Consider the following 14,813-nt stretch of genomic DNA (forward strand, 5'->3'; position numbering starts at 1 on the left):
CTTATTGGGCCTATTTTCTAGGCTCAAACCCTAAATTTTGGATTGGTTTTGTTTTGGGTTGGTGGATTATCAGCCTCAAAGCTACCCCCACAGGGAAGCTCAAGGTCATGCATCCTAATTCATACAGACGAGTGTACAGGATGGCACAAGTTCGATTGGGCTCATCCCAGACCTGCCTGCCCAGCCCACCCATTGGATAGGGTTGGGTTGAGGTTTTATAAACTTAATGCTTGGGCTTAACGATCCTAACCTGACCTCAAGTAGGTCTGGGTTAGGGTTGACTTTCAACCCAACCCTAACTGAACCCAAATCTGATCCAACTTGACTTAACCCCTCTTAACTTGATATATAAATACATAATTCATATTCATATTTCATACAAGTTATTTATATAGTTATATACATATGTTTTCAATTTCATTAACTTATATATAACTATACAATTGAACTTTATGAATGATTGAGATCTCGATTCAATAAATATCGAATAAAAATGTCCCAAGCATTTCTCTAAAAAATTTCTATTCAATATTATTAATGGAAAAGATAATTTTGTATTTCTTATTTTCATCTCCATGAATACAACTCTTTAAATAGACTAAAAGAGAATTGCTACTATGGTATCTTTACAATTATATCCAAACACATATGGAAGCTATACAATTGTGTCTAATAATCAAATAAGTATGGTAAATTTGATCTTGGAATCTCTATAATAATCACTACCATTATAGCCATGATATTTACGACTATAATAGCTATGATATTCTGACCATAACAACCATGATATTCTGATCTTGAAATCTTTGAGAATAGCCATGATATTCTGACCATAATAGTCATGATATTCTGATCTTGAAATCTTTGAGGTCATGCTTACCATAGTAGTCATGATCTTGACAACTCATTATAATATTCACCATGATTCTATATTTTATTCTTAACACCCCCCCTCAAGCTGAAGCATAGATATTAATCATGCCCAGCTTGTCACAAATATAATCAATCCTAGTCCGAGTAAGACTCTTTGTAAATAAATCGGCTAGTTGATCCTCTGAGTGTATGTAACTGATAGAAATGAGCTTTTGCTGAATTTTCTCCCTCACAAAGTGACAATCAACTTCGATGTGTTTCGTCCTCTCATAAAACATTGGATTTGATGGAAATGAGCTTTTGCTGAATTTTCTCCCTTACAAAGTGACAATCAACTTCGATGTGCTTCATCCTCTCATGAAACACTGGATTTGATGCAATATGCATAGCTGCCTGATTATCACACCACAGCTTCATAGGAGAAGAATCTATAAGATCAATCTTTTCTAGAAAATATCGAATCCACATCAATTCACATATTGTCTATGCCATGACCTAGTATTCTGATTCTGCACTTGACCGAGAGATTATATTTTGTTTCTTACTCTTCTAAGATATTAAATTTTCTCCCATAAATACACAATATCCTGTTGTAGACTTCCTATCATTAAGCAAACCTGCCCAATCAGCATCAGTGAACCCCTCAATCTGTATACCACCATGATCTCCATACACAATACCCTTTCCTGGGGTTCCTTTTAAGTATCTCACTATACGGATTAAGGCATCCCAATGTACAGTAGTGGACGCTATCATGAACTGACTCAATACACTCACAGGAAATGCAATGTCTGGTCGAGTGATTGTGAGGTAGTTGAGTTTTCCAACAAGTCTTCTGTATTTCTCTGGTCCAGTAAACATCTCTGCTTCATCTACTACAAGTTTGATATTTGGATCCATAGGAGTTTCGCAAGGCTTTGCTCCAAGTAGACCAATATCTGTTAAAAGATCTAGAACATACTTTCTTTGAGAAAGAAATATATCTTTTTTTGAGTAAGCTAGTTCAATCCCAAGAAAGTATTTCAGTTGTCCCAAATCTTTTGTTTGAAAACTTGCCTGAAGAAACTCCTTTAGTGAAGAAATACCCTGTGCGTCGCTCCCTGTAATCACAATATCATCAATATACACAATCAAAAGGCAAATATCAACATCCCCCCACCTCCACTTAGAAATTTCAATGAGAAGAAAAAGAGAAAAGGCAAACTTATTGAGGTTCTTCATCAAAATAATAAATGGTCTTAGTTATCAGTGGCATAAAAAGGCCAGCATTACCCTTCACCACTTCCCTAAATTTAGAAAGATGTAGAAGATGGCATTAGGATAAGATCAATCAATAATCAATATACTAGTATAAGAATCAAGTAAAAGGTATTAGGATGTGGCATCTCAAAACGTTACACAGGACTGAACAAATGATAATTGACACATCAAACATTTATTTCAGTTGCTGCTAACTTTTCTGCTTTGTTTGTCAAAACACCTCTGGAAATTTTGTAGCTCCTTTCGCAGGATTCCCAGTGGTTTCTGTTATGCTCATTGCAACACTCATGGTCACAGCCATCATGCTTTTCATATGGGAAACAAAGATTTGGTGGATTGTACTGTTCTTCTCTGTGTACACTATTATAGAGATCGTGTATATATCTTCACTTCTGTACAACTTTGTAGATGCTGGTTTTCTACCACTGGCCTCATTTTTCATGATGCACATAATGGGTATCTGGCACTATATACACAAAAAGATACAAGTTTGAGCTCAAAAACAAAGTATCAAGTGATTACACAGCAGAATTGGTCTTGAAACAAGATGTAAGAAGGATACCTAGAATTGGTCTCCTATACTCAGAACTTGTGCAAGGCATTGCACCTATATTTTCCCACTTTGTTGAGAAAATACCCCCATCCATTCTGTCCTCATGTTTGTGTCAGCGAAACACTGGCCAATAAGTGAAGTGGAAATGCAGGAACACTGTCTTTTCAGACAGGCTGGGCCAAGAGACTGTAGAATGTTCCAATGTGTGGTACGCTATAGATATAAAGATGTTTTTGAAGAGGCCAAGGAATTCGGAAATTTGCTCATTCAGCAACTGAAACAATTTGTCCACCACAAGTACTTTTTGAAAGTGGGCCTGCTAGGCAAAGTGATCCTCTGCACGAGGCAGCAAACCTTGCAAGCTCTGCATTTGAAACAAATGACACCAAGCAATGAAGATCAGGATTGTCCACCAGTGCCCACCGAAGAAACACTGAAACCATGAAATTCACCTAATTTCTCTTCAAGATCTATTCATTATAGGACAATCAATGCTCAACAAACTCTTCAGGCAAAATTGCTGTTGGTCAAACCCAGTCGGCTGAAAATGAGAAACAGTTCATTCACAAAGATCTGAAGAATGGGGTGATGTATCTAACGGAGAAACTGAAGTGGTGGCAGAGAACAATTCCTTTATTATCAATAAAGTAGTTATTAACATCTGCAATTTCATGAGGAGAGACTTCAGGCAGGAAGAAAAGGTTTTATCAATTCTGCAGGGCAAGCTGCACAAGTTGGGGAATAACATATGAAACTAGGTTCTGTCCTAATGAGATTCATAATCACTATATCATCCAAATAATAGTCTACTTGTAATCCACAACAAGGTTATCATCATGGAGAGGTGATGATGGATTGGCTGGACAATCTAAAGCTCAAGTAAGAATAAATGACCATAATCCATGGGACAAGAAGTCAAGCACATAATGCAATATGATTCTCTTATTCTAGACCATAAATTCTCGAATGTGCCCATATTTGCTTTATAAGAGGGGGCAGACATTCTAATATGCTTGAGAATATCTTAGATCAATATTTTCTCTTTAGCTTTCCTTTTAATTCATCTACCATTTGTCCCGATGATGAAAGAAAAGATATTACTATGTCTCCCTCTGCTAATAAAAACCTACCACATTTATTAGTAAGAACTTCTTAAATGAGAAATATCTTTCTCACCTATGTTTGCAATTTCATTTGACTGAACCAAAATTTTGAAACTACTGCTTTCTTTTTTTTCTTTTGCCGGGTGGTGGGGGGGCATGCAACTTGTGTTCATGATATAAACACAAGTTCATAAGCCTTACCAATTCCTTTCAAATTTTTTTTTGTATATTTTAATCAGAAAAAAGGGTCTACGAAGCTCGAGGCCCGACCCAAGATATGTAAGTACCCGGCTCGGCGCCTGACTAATTTCACTTTTATCTTTCGTTGAGCCCTGCCCGAACCTGGCATGGCCTGCCCATTGAACAGGTCCAATATGCCCCAAAACCAACTAACGGTTTACCAATATCGGTAAGCTTTTCACCGAAACACTTCACATCTTTTTGCTCCTAAAATGCTGTGCAACTCATTTTGATCAGCTCCTGCATGGGCAATTAGCTTTCCATTCACCAAGTAATAATGCATGAGAAAAATATCGACCAAAGCAACAAAAGCAAAGCAGCAGGTATTTCTGCTATTGATCTTGGCAATTATAAAGTTTTAGGCTTATACTATTTCCATCTACATTTCTCTAAGCACCTCAACTGGTTCTATAAACGACCGAAATGGGTATACGCTACATCAGTTCTACTCAAACAAGCCATAATCCTTCCAAAGCATTACATCAAACGGTTTACAAGCATTGCGTTCCCAAACTTAAGAGGAAACCCTTGTGGAAATACAGGAAGAAAAAAGAAATCACTGCGATGGAAAAAAAAAAATCCTCGATGAATTATTAAAAAAGCTTCAGAATCAGGGATTTACCTTTCGATATGCGCATCGGATCGTAAAGAGAGATCGCTCGCTCGAAGAAAAACCTGTGGCGGTATGGATGAGCCCATCTGCGTCTACAGGTGCTACCGACCTATCGCGCAGTACCGGATCCGGTTTCTACTAAGTTTGGACCCGGATTCACCGAGAACTCCCTTTCTTTATTTTTTTTTCCCCTTTTTGGGGTTGTGGTGGGGGATCGAGGACACACCAAACTCTTTATGCACCACGGACGGTGCACGAAACCTGACGTTATAGTATTATTTTTTATATATATATAGATTATTTTTTTATTTAAAAATTTTATATGATAAAAATATTTTTATTTTTTAAAAAAATTATAATATTTTATATCCATATTATGATATTCTGTGTCCATAATTAGGCCTGCAAATGGATCGGATCTGATCAGATCTTGAGTGATCCCGATCTGATCCGATTTCTTTATCGGATCTTTATATTTGACCCATACCCATCCCAATAAAATATCAGATCGGATCGGATCGGGTCCATGGCCGAATTTATTGACCCATTGGATCATTCAGATCGGATCGGATCCATATATAATCCATTCCAATCCATTAAATACGGGTCCGATTCGGGTCTAATTCGGATCGGATCATGTCACGGGTTTAAAAATCTACATAAAATGAAATTAGTGATCCCGTCGACAGCAAAATAGTATGGCCATGTCTACCTTTTCATATAGATATTCTCTCCTCTCCTTTCCTCCCATCCCGCATCTTCTCACTTCACCCATTAATAGTGGATATTGTATACCATCCCTAAGGCAACAGTAATGTACAACAGTAAACAAGTAATTGGATATTTTAATTATGAACAACTGTTGGTATGTTCCCAGTTTACTTTATGTTTGTGGAAGGACTTTTAGAGAAGTTTCGAGGTTAGCTGTAAGAATGGCATTTCTTGTGTAGTGCATTAATGATCTTGTGGCAATGTGACAGTATTAAAGATTTTAATAAGAGATTTAAGAAAGAATTTGGGTGAGTCACTGTTTTGGCCTAAGCCTAAATTCTTATTTGGGTGAGCTATTCTAACTAAGTTCGGATCCTATATTTGGATCCAGTTCTGGTCGAATCGGATCGGGTCATGTATCTGGAGATTCAAATTAATCCAAAAATCTCCACGGGTCGGGTTGGATTGGGTCAGATCTAAATTCAAAAAATCCAGATCCGATTCGGAAAGATGAACGGGTCCAACTTTTAAACCCGACCCGGCTCCATGGATCTTTTAAATGGATTCGGGTCGGATCTAACCGGATCGGATCGGGTCGGATCACGGATCAACCCAATCCGTTTGCAGCCTTATCCATAATATGAACAGAATATATAATTTTTTTTTAAAAAATAAAAATATTTTCATCATTAAAAAGTTTTAAATAAAAAAATCAATCTACAAATATTAAATCCACGTTGAAAGATGGTTGGATAAAAATATCCTTCTCATATTATGATTTTTTAAATCATATTATGATATCCTGAACTATATTATATCACAAGATGACATAATTTTTTAAAAAATAAAAATATTTTTATCATATAAATTTTTTAAATAAAAAAATTAATTATAAATATTAAATATATATTAAAAAATAATAACTATACGAATCAATCGAATGAGATGCACCTCGTAACAGATTTTTTTATACCGTCCGCGGCACACAAAAATTTCACATCAAAAGACCACAGTCAAAAGATGCCCGGGATGCTCAAGACATAAGTTCAGCCAGCTTATAATGTTGGGCCCAACCACTCTAACGGGTGTTATCCGGCTGGCTCCAAACTTCTAGGTCAAATATTTTAAAATATTATCGGGTCTTTGGATCAGGTTCAGGTATGTTAAGATTCATACCCCTGTTTGATGCACATCGGATCCGGGTGGGAGACGGAGTAAACTGGCATCTAGTAGGCAATAAAATATAGATTGAGCAGTTTATTAAACTAAAGCCATAAACCTTGAAATGAAAAGGATAGATGAACAAACTAAAAATTAATCCAAATTCGTAAGATGATAGACGAAGGTGCATGCGATGCTTTAAGATGTCATGCTGATATAAATTAATCTCACAATACATGGGAAGATGTAAATATCATGCTTAACTACATCTTATGCCATATTGATGCGTGTATCCACTTATGCTTATCAAACATATAGATGAAATGAAAATTTTCTCTATGTGATTCATTGTGAAATATATTTCCAACCATTCTTAACATCTATATCTGTGTATATATGTGTGTGCATCTAGATGCCACTTAGTTATATATCATTATAATTAAAGGGTACATAAATAAAACTAATAAAACATTTTAATGTTATAATGGGAACTCTTCTGTTATGGCTTTGGCTTTGTCTGCATTTCGACCATATTAATAAACCTTGATACTCAAAGCCTAGCACATGTATTTTTATCAGTATTGTTGCGGCCAACTCTCCATCTTCTGTCGTCGAGAATGAACACCTACAAGACAACATCCGTACTGATCGGATTTGTGTCTGGCGGAGACCCTCCGATGCTTAAGTTAAAGAGAGAAGTTGGTCAACAGTAGATTTCAATATTCAGAGTAGCCGAGTTTTGGTCAGAAGTGGCTTACTAATTTTATTTTTCTTACCTCCTTTTATAGACGAGGTTCTTGTAACCATCGGACGTGGTCCCGTATTTTATGATGCTAAATAATCGGATCATAATCACGTAGTGGGTCATTAATTTCTCAATTATGGTGCCATGATGTGCGGCCGATAACCATTCGTGATGGTTATGGTATATCTGAGTTGACTAACCGACCATATATCGGTAGAATCCATGAGCGATCGTCGGCTAGTAGTTCTATTATATAGATGGTCTAAGTCATCTGCTGTCGATTGGTAGTAATCGAATCATTAGTCGGTTAGCTAGCAATAGATCGGTGCGGTTCGTTCAATTAGTCGATGAAGAGTTGAAACCGTATATTTAGTCAATATAGAGTTGAAGTTGTATGTCCGGTCGGTCGGCTGTTGATGAGTCAGAGTTGGTAGTCGGTTGACCTGAGTCATGTCTGTTTGTGGGGCCAGAGTTGGGTGTTAGTCGGTCTGCGCTGGAGATCAGTCAGTTTATGGAGGTCGGTCGGTTTATCCTAATAGTTGCCCCTCCACTTCTGAGTCCAATGGTGAGTCGCCGTGTGCATCACCACGTGGTCAGTTATTTTGGATGAAAGGAGTTGTTGTCTATCATGTCGAATCCCGACTCTGCCACCACATTCTCCAGAGTACGGCCTCATCTTTGAGCTATCGCATCAGCAGGAAGATTTGGTGTCAGGCATCGTTTGCGGAAGGTAAGCCAGCGTCAGGTGTTATATCGAGAAGGCAAACTGGCCTCGTGTGATTTGATTCTGACATGTAGATTTCCGCCACATGTCAGGATGTTATTGAGTCAGAGCTGTACATGCAGATGGAGGTGACGTGGTTTAATCTAGTGCAGGTGCGTTGAACCGTCGGATCGATGACGGATTCGGATATTACCACGTATCGTCATCCGACGTTGTCTCGATCTGACTGCTTTCATCCGGGCCGTTGGGCGTTCCTCTATATAAAAGGCCGCTGTCAGCCAAGTATTTACCTTGCTGTTGTCTCTTCTGGCGAAGAGCTCTATCAGAGAGCTGCTCTTGTGCGAAAACATTCTTTATCATTTTTTTTTTAAGTTTCTTTGTATCTTTGATAGTTCTTCTGATGGGTGAGATTCTTGCAACGGATGGTTGGTCGGAGATTCCGGCCAACGACTCCCTGTCGGGTCCGAAAGTTCTCTCATTCTCGGATCCGACTGTTGGTCAGTTTCAAAAGCAGCATTGTGTTGCAGGCTGTCATCAGCTTTTCACTCCTGGTGCCGATGGTGGGGTCAACGATCCGTTACCCTATATCCCGCATCCCCATCTCAGCTGCACGATCAAGGTCATCTTCGGTGGTGGACAAAAATCTAAAGCCCTCCTTTAACTCTTATACAAGGAGGGTGTGGTCGTCGATCGGATGAGACCCTCTCTGTTCCCGTACGAGTGGGTCAAGCGGTTGATGTGATTGGTCGAGCAATGTGATCGATCAATCATCTTCACAGCTCAACTCGAGTCGTATCGTCTCCCGAGCTAGAAGGTGGAGTTTGTCGAAGAAGCCGATTCAAGGTGGGCCTGCCGATTCTTCAGTGGAACAAAAGGCGACGACGAAGATTAGTCGGTGTTTTCTTTGGTTTCTCTTCTTATAACAAAAGATGTAATTGGACTTTGGTCCAATTTTGTAACCTCTCTTTTTGATAATGAAAGAAGTACTTCTGTTCTAAGATGCTCTTCTGTATCGTCAAGTCTGCAATATATGTTTGTAGAATAACCTCTGAATGTAGATCGTAGATCCAATAATTTTGCAGACTTTGTAGTATCTGCTAGTCGCATAGTTTCCGACGTATTTAGTTAGGATAATGATGGTAAGTCGAATATCCATTACCTAAAGCTTGATCGAATTTATAAGTCGTATTGTTTGATAATCGGCGGCAAGCCCAATATCCCTCGACTGGCCATAGCCATGTCGGTATAATTTCAATCCGATCTTGATTGTTTTGGCATTTTGCCTTTCTTAGTTGATACTAAGTTGGCAAATTAGCCAGCTACTTCAATGGAGAGCTGACTATGAGGGCAGTGCGGCTTTTGTGGAGAAAGTCTGCGTCGCCGGCACTGGCCTCCAGTTATAGTCGATAAGTCAGTTCTGCAAGGAAACCAGAATGTAGTCGGTGTTGAGATAGTTGATCCTCTGACTTTTATGGTGAAAGCCGAAGTATATTCGGTGTCGAGATAGTCGATCTTCTGATTTTTTACAGTGAAAGCCTGCATACTTGATGTTGCTTTAAAATCACAGTCGGGACGTCGATTTTTGTAAGAGGATCAAAATATAGTCGACACTAAAGTAGTTGATTCTCCGAGTAATTACATTCGGAAGGAAGTTGAATAGAATAAAACATCCATCATACTTTTATTAGCTAATTGTTGAAACAACAACAGCATTGTCGTGAGGAGTTTGAATTCTCCGAACATCCTCTTCCAGAAAAGTTATTACATTGAGTTGTTGTCATTTCGCCGACTCTTCTTCGGGAGTTATCCCTCAGTTCAGTCGTCTGGAGATTATATTGATGACTCCCGCAGTCGGCTAATTATTTACAGCTTTCTCAGTCGGCTGGAGGTTGAGTCAGCGGATCCCTCTGATATTTTTTGAGGTAGCCTCGTCGTATCAGGGTCTCTATTTCATCCCTGAGCTGGATGCAGTGTTCGATGTCGTGGCCCTGGTCACGGTGAAACTGATAATACTTCCTTCGATCGTGGTTCCTCATTTTCATCGGTGGAAGGTGCCGTAGATATTCTGCCCCTTCGATCTCTATGAGGATCTGTGCACGTGGAGCAGAAAGAGGGGTATAGGAGTCATACCTGTTATACATCGGCCTTGGACTCCATCGTCAGGATGAGGTTCACTTATTAGTTGGGGGCCTATTTGATTCGGCTGGAGCCCCACTATTGTTCTGCTTCTTCTTCTGACCTTTGCTTTCGGTTTGACGTCGGTCAGAGGCTCCTTTGTTCACATGCATGTACTTGTACATGCATTCCAAGAGTTTAGCATACATCCGAGGGAGAGTCTTGTCCAGTGAATACGTGAATCGAGACCCCCTCAGACCTCTTTTTATGGCCGATATGACCATATTTTCATTGAGATCCTTGATCTCGAGTATGGCCGCGTTGAATCGGACCACAAAATTCTGGAGTATTTTGGTCTCTCTTTCGAGAAGAGACTATCAGAAGTACGTGGCAGCCCTCGACTGGTGCTGAAGTGAGCTATGAAAGAATGTTCCAACTATCCGAAAGAGTGGATGCTTCCCGATCGAAGTTCGGAGTACTAAGCTCGAGCAGCTTTCTGAAGTGTGGTCAAAAAGTTGATGCATAGAAGGGCGTCGGTTGCCTCTTGAATTGTCATGAAAGTCTTGTAGCTCTCAAAGTGATCGATCGGATCAGTGGATCCGTCATATGGATCCACCTGAGGCATCTTGAATCGAGATGGGATCGGTTGGTTCAAGATGTGCCGAGAAAGCGACTGGGTGGTGTGGAAGTCATAATCATTGGAGGACTTCCGATCTTCCACTTGAAGCTGAGTAAGTTGGTGATGATCTCTTGAAATTTACGTTCATAATCATCAAGTCACCGTTGGAAAACTATGGAGGTGAAACCTCTCGATGAGTTAGAGGGGGAAGCAGACGGTGTTCACAGTCGCTTTTCTTTCCTTGCTCGATCTAATTGAGAAGGAGAGGAACGTCGTGAATGGTGGGTGGCGCATCGAGAGTGCCACGAGTGCCGCTGCTCGTCCTGATGAGAGAGCCGAGATGGTCATCCTGGTGAAGGAGATTGTGACCGCCATGGATGACGGTGGCTGTGCCTGGATGGCATCGATTGCGCCATCAGTTGCTCCACTGGTGGCTATGGTGGTTGAGTCTACTGCTGTCGGAGGCTTCTGACCGTCTTCGTAAGAACAGTCATCTGCTGCATGAGTGCGACGATCTAGACGCCCGTGGTGACCACTGGACGTGAAGAACTAGACTCTGCTACTGGAGAAGGGGAAGGAATCTCTTCCCGATAGGAAGAGTGTCTCGTTGATCTGGTTGCAGTCGAATGTTGGGCTCTGATTTTTGCCATGGTGAATATTATCTCTTTTTTCTCCTACCTAGCGCGTCAATCTGTTGCGGCCAACTCTCCATCGCTTGTCGTCGGGAACGAACACCTGCAAGACAACATCTGCACTAACCGAATTTGTGTCCAATGGAGACCCTTCGATACTTAAGTTAGAGAGAAAAGTTGGTGAACAGTAGATGTCAATATTCAGAGTAGCAAAGTTCTGACCAGAAGTAGCTTACCAGTCTCATTTTTCTTATCCTCTTTTATAGACGAGGTTCTTATAACCGTCGGACGTGGTCCCGTATTTTATGACACTAAATCATTGGGCCATAATCACATAATGGGTCATTAATTTCTCAATTATAGCGCTATGATGTGAGGCCGGTGACCGTTCGTGATGGTTTTGGTATATTTGAGTTAACTAACCAACCATATGTCGATAGAATCTATGAGCGACTGTCGGCTAGTAGTTCTGTTATATCGATGGTCTAAGTCATCCGCTGTAAATCGATAGTAGTCGAATCATTAGTCGATCAGTCGGTAATAGGTCGGTGCAGTTCGTTCAATTGATCGATGAAGAGTTGGAACCGTATATTCAACCGATGTAGAGTCAGAGTTGTATGTTCGATCGGTCGGCTATTGTTGAGTTGAAGTCGGAGTCGGTAGTCAGTTGACCTAAGTCATGTCTATTTGTGAGGCCAAAATTGGGTGTCGGTCGGTCTGTACTGAAGATCAGTCGATTTATGGAAGTCGATCGGTTTATCCCAACAAGTATTTTGACTCTTTTCAAAATCATGTATTTTGGATGTGCATAATATTAGTGCAACTTTAGTTTAAACCAAGTATTTAGTTATGACCGGTTAAATCTGTGAACCTCAGATCGACTTGAAATATTCAACAAGCTGGATTTTAGAGTCATATCCGAATCACATATCAATCAGGTCAGTCTGAAATCGACAAACAGAAAGTGGATATTTTCCTTAATTGAAATGAATTCATCAATTTAGCCGCCAGCTAGCAAGTGAATGCCAATGCCAGTGAATGAATCAAATGGGAGGAATTGTATTTACAAGTGCAGTTTTAACTTGTAAGTCGGGAAGTCGAATGCCGGCTTTAGTTTCAGTCAGTTTCCCATTCATTCGGTGGAGCCATCAACGGCAGGATTAGGTCTATGAAAACAACCTCATTAAATTATGAGTAAGTGTTGCGGCCAATCCCCTCGTTGCCTGGTCGCCGGGAGCGATCGCCTGCAAAAGAAAGTCCGCACTGACCGGAGATGGCTCCGACGGGGACCCTCCGACGGTCAAGTCAGAGAGGAGACTAGGCAACAGTGAGAAGAAAGCAAAGAGCTCAACGAGAGAGGGGTCGAGAGAGAGAGGGAGCAAACCCAAGATTTCTCCCAGGGGGCCCTCAGCACTGTTGCCTTCCCCGATATAAATAGTGGAGCGTGGTATGGCGCCGTCATTAATGGCGCGGACAATTGAAGAATTGTCAATTCACTGTAGACTGTCATAGTCATCGTAAAGGTGTCAAATCACCGTGGGGTTGTCAAATCACTAGGGTTGACAATACCCTAGGTGGGATAATGCCCTTAGGCGGCAGTGCCGCATGCCGTTGCTAGGACTGACAGTCCCTGAAAGTGGTACGGTGGTTGGAGGAGTCGATCGACCTTAGGTCGGTGGCCAGCTGAGGGGCGTCGGGTGAAAATTCGGACCCCTCCGATGGTCAGTCGGGCACGTCGTGGTGGTCGGGCATCGGACCCCCTGGTGCAGTCAATCGAGAGGGCGGAAAAGGTCCGCCCGACCGACATATCCTCGGTCGGTAGACAACTGTCGATTGATCGGTAACGGCACCCGACGGTCGGTCGGTCAGTTTGTCGGTCGGTCGGTCGGTCGGTGGTGTGCGCCCGATCATAAGTCGGCATGAGCGGGGTCGGTCGGTATTCCACAACAGTTGCCCCCCTCCACTCCTGAGTCGGACGGTGCGCTGGCTGATGTCTTCGTTTGGGCAGTAGCGTCGGGCGAAAAGGAGTGGATCCTCTGGGTATCAAGTTTTGACCGTACCGTGGGTTGACACGATGTCAGTCGTGTCGTGAATGCCGGGCGATTTGCTAGCATCAGATGTACAGTCGGTGTCAGATGTCCTGTCGGTGCCAGGCATCGCATCGGTGTCAGATGTCCTGTCGGTGCCAGGCATCGCGTCGGTGTCAGATGTCCTGTCCCGTCGGTGTCAGACGTCTCGTCCCATCGGGAAGGGGAACCATCGTTCCCGCCGCCCCTTCGGAGATACGAAACGTCACGGCCTCTGTGCCACGTGGCATGCGGCCATTGGGACAGGTCCGTTGGAGCGGATTGAGATGAGTGGATTGATCTGAGGATGGGTGCGTCGAACCGTCGGGCCGACGGACGGCCCGGATGACGTCACGTGGCGAGATCTGGGGACTTTTCGTTGGTCGTGCCTTCATCTCAACCATCGGAGGGTACTATATATACAGGGTCGTCCATATTCAGTTTTTACCCCCCCCACTCTGCTGTCGAAACTCTACGCACGTAGTTCTAGGTACTCCGCCTTTTTTCCTTTCAGATTTTCTTCTAAGGGCCTTCCCCACCTTCACCGTCTTCTCCTTTGCCTTCTCGCGATCTACTTCTTCTTCTTCTTTTATTTTAATCCATGGCCAGAACATCCCCCCGAAGAAGTCGGTCGGGAGAGCCGACTGACGACACTCGATCGACCCCAGAGGTGGAAGTCTCTTCGCTTTCGGGGCCGAACATCGATCGGCTCCGGGAGCAATATTGCATCCCGGAGTAGTTTCGGCTGTTCGCCCCTGGTGCCGACGGTCGGGTTAACAGCCCGCCCGAGGGTCAGGTGGCCTTCTACGTAGAGGACCTCCAGGCCGGCCTTCGTTTCTCGATCCCGGAGTTTGTCTGAAACGTTCTTGACTATTACGGGCTGTGCCCGGCACAACTTGCACCGAACTCAGTTTGGCTAATAGTCAGTTTTGCTCTTTTGTGTCGGCTTTTGCCGAGTGATCCTCGGATCTCCCTCTTCCAAGCTTTCTTCGTCCTCTGACCCCACTCTAAAGTCCGAGGGTGGTGGTACTTCAATCCTCGGAAGGGACTCTCTTTCATTACTGGTCTTCCGTCGTCTATTCACGGATGGAAGAACTAGTTCTTCTTTGCGTCCTCTTCCACTCCTTGGGGGTTCCCTGTCCGTTGGGGGAATCTCCGAACCGAGCCGAACGAGAATAGTCGGGTGGAAGCTGAGGATCGGGAAGACTTCCACCGACTGAAGGATATCTCGATGCCGAAGCAAAGGGAGCTCGTCACCGAGCAGGCCCTGTACGACGCCGGCCTCAGCCCAGTTCCTCGCTTAGGTCGGTTTTTCATTTTTCTTGCCCTTTTTCTTATTTTTATTTTTTCTTTACGGTGCTGACCGTCTGTCGTTGTTTGCAGATATACCGTCGAGAT

This window comes from Elaeis guineensis, chromosome 9 (genome assembly GCF_000442705.2).
Source record: "Elaeis guineensis isolate ETL-2024a chromosome 9, EG11, whole genome shotgun sequence".
Classification (NCBI taxonomy): Eukaryota; Viridiplantae; Streptophyta; class Magnoliopsida; order Arecales; family Arecaceae; genus Elaeis; species Elaeis guineensis.